The sequence below is a fragment of the Miscanthus floridulus genome, chromosome 5 (assembly GCF_019320115.1).
Source record: "Miscanthus floridulus cultivar M001 chromosome 5, ASM1932011v1, whole genome shotgun sequence".
Classification (NCBI taxonomy): Eukaryota; Viridiplantae; Streptophyta; class Magnoliopsida; order Poales; family Poaceae; genus Miscanthus; species Miscanthus floridulus.
This window is the reverse complement of record NC_089584.1, coordinates 29,197,820-29,201,097: the sequence shown is the minus strand read 5'-3', so window position 1 is coordinate 29,201,097 and position 3,278 is coordinate 29,197,820.

The following is a 3,278-nucleotide window of genomic DNA, read 5'->3' as shown; positions in this document are numbered from 1 at the left end:
TGTAGTCATCTCCGTACTCCTCACGGTACTCTTGATCCTCGTCCGTCTGGTTCTCCTCCGAGTCTGCATCGATCGCATTATAGTCGCGTTAGCGACGTCTATAGAATAGCACAAAGAAGCAATGAAAATTCAAAGGAGCCAAATGCACTCAAACATGGGTTCATTGCATAGAGCTTGATTTTAGATGAATTTTGGTCCTGGTCTTGCATTTTTCTGAGTTCATATGAATTAGTTATGAATTTCTGAAGTTTAAATCATTTCTGAAAATGGAAAAGGCCGAATTAATCCTGGGCTGACACGTGTCATGCTGTGACTGGTCCACGTGGCATGCTGACGTCAGCATGACATCATTGGCTTGGCTCTGAGCTGACAAGTGGGGTCCTGCATGGCGGTGTCACTGACATGTGGCCCCCGGTCAACGGTCAACGTTTGATCGGTCAATGGTCAATACAGGCCGGGTCCAAACTGGGCCAGTTGGGCCTGGATACGGGCTGGGCTTTGCCTGCCATGTGGCGCGCGCTGGTGCGGCCACATCGTCATACTAGGTCACTAACGGGCTGTGGTCCACGGGCGCAGGTGAGGCACGGTTCATGGTGAACCTGCCTGCGTTGGTCCATAGACCACAGAGCCGGTCCATGAAGGACTAGGTCCACTTACTCCTTCCCAGGGTTTGGTTCACATGCACGACGTGGTCATGGTCGGACCTGCTCAGCGGAGCTGCTCGGGACATGGTCGGAGCTGCTCGGCGGAGCTGCTCGGGACGTGGTCGGCGTGGTCGTGGTCGGCGAGGTCGTGGTCGGAGCTGCTTGGCGGAGCTGCTTGGGACATGGTCAGCGTGGTTGTGCTCGGAGCTCGGTGATGGGAAAATCCCCTTCTCTTCCCCGACGGGGCTCCCGCCGGCGGTGAGGTCACCGACGAGCTCCCGCGGCGGCGCTAGCGTCCGATTAGGGTAGGCAATAGTTTCCCCATGCCTCGGTGAGTGCAGTGGTGGGGTCAAGGTGGTGGCTAGGGCTTCATAGGGTTCTGGCCACAGTGAACGGCGGTGTGGGTTCGTCGGCGTGCAGGGACAGGGCTGCAGTGGTAGCGAATGCCCAGTTGGAGGAGCGTGTGAGCTCCACGGTGCTTCTATGGTCATGGTGGGCGTGTTGACGGAGCTCCTGGTGCTCCTAGTGGCTCTGGCCATGGTGGTGGGGGCAAAACAGAGGCGGTGGCGCTCCGATGAGGTGCGGTGCGGCAACGCAGGGCTCCGGTGGGCTTCTTCCCCGGCTAAGGTGAGCACAGTATGACTCTCGTCATGGCTGGGGTCCTCCTTTTGGCTGATGGCAGCACGCACGGCGCGTCCTGGGTGTCGGCAAGCATGGCCATGGCGGTCTCCCTAGCTAACCAGTTGGGCTAGGCCGGAGCTCAAAGCTTCAGCAAGGTTTTGATCATGGCGGTGCACGTTCAATTTGGCTAGGGAGGTGGTCTCAGCAAGATGGCTCACCGCAGGGTTCGTGGTGGTAGGATGGCGGTGCAGTGGTGAGGCGAGGCCGTGATGAGGCGATGCAGTGCCGTGCTGAGTAGCTATGTTGTTGCAGCTGATCGGGGCAGCGCTCCTAGCTCTAGCGAGGTCCTCCCCGTAGCGGCTTCCTTCTCCGCCTTGCTTCTCCCTCCTCTCTCTCTCTCGGCTTGACGCTGTGTGGTGCTGTGCCACCAGCGGTGGTGGCGAACGAGCTGAGGGTTAGGGCTCACGGTCGTTGGCTTTTATAGCCAAGCTCCAAGGGCTCCAATGGCGGACGACGATCGGGCGGTGGTGATACGTGCGGCGCATCCGACAGCTCTCGTGCGGTTGCATAGGCGCAGCGCAAGGGGGAACAAGGTCATGCGATTTTGTGACCCTGGGCCTGCGCCTGCCACGCTGGTCGGCTCCCGGTCGCGTGGGAGAGGTTGGCGTGGGGAGGAAGAAGATGCTATTGTGCTGACAAGCGGGGTCGGGTCGTCAGGTGCTTGGCACGACGTGGTTGCGTGCTGTGCGTGATGGCTGACGAGCGGGCTTGGCTTGTCAGCGGCTGTGTGCGTGCGGGCGGCGATGTTGGGCCGGCTCGCAAGCCCGAGCAGGCCTAGGCTGCTGCTGCTCCCTCTTCTTTCCTTCCTCTTTTATTTGTTGCCAATTTGGTTAGGGTTAATCATATATATTAAGTAAGTTAGTTAAACATCACATAAGGCAAAAGAATCCAAATCACAAGTGGTATTAGTATGCATGCAAGGTTCATTTATTTAGGGAACTTAATCACATGTTTATGCCAAGAGTTATGTCATGCTTATGTGTTGACTTGGGTTGGGGTTAGACCTAATGCATCTCTTAGGTTGGGTTTCTATACATGACACTCATCAACACATGGGAGTTTTAAGAAAAATTTTTGTAGTTGGTATTTTTGGTGTATGGATTTTTTTTGGGTTGTTATAGTCCTACCCCCTTAACAAAATCTCATCCCCGAGATTAAAGCGTAGCGTACTCTTCAAAAAGATAAGGATAGTTTAGTCAGAGATCAGACTCTTTCTCCCATGTTGCTTCTCTCTCTGTGTGATTGCTCCATTGGATCTTGCACATAGGAATAGTTTTGCTTCAGGTCTCTTTGGTATCTCTGCCCAGAATTCTGATAGGATATTCTTTATACTCAAGTGTATCTTGAATGTCAAGTGCATCAGTTGGAACTACTTCATCGGGCACTCTTAAACACTTGCGTAGCTGTGAGACATGGAATACGGGGTGTACACTCACCAATTCCTCAGGTAGCTCAAGTTTGTAAGCGAGTTTCCCAATCCTCTTGTGGATCCGGTATGGCCCAACAAATCTAGGGGCAAGCTTGCCTTTCACATGGAATCTGACAGTTCCACGTAGCGGGGATACCTTGAGATAGACGAAGTCTCCCACATTGTACTCAAGTTCTCTTCTTCTTTTGTTAGCATAGCTCTTGTATCGACTTTGGGCAATTCTCAAATTCTCCTTTACTTGGGCAAGTCCTTCTTCGGCATCTTGAATCTTGGCGGAGTCAAAGAACGATCTTTCTCCCAGTTGGGACCACATCAAAGGTGTCTTACAAGGTCTACCATACAGAGCTTCGAATGGTGACATCTTGGTGCTGGCTTGGTAGCTGTTGTTGTAAGAGAACTCTGCATAGGGTAGGCATTTCTCCCAATCAGAGCCATAATTCAGTACACTAGCATGAAGCATGTCTTCTAAGATCTGATTCACACGTTCTATCTGTCCGTCTGTCTATGGGTGATATGCGGTACTG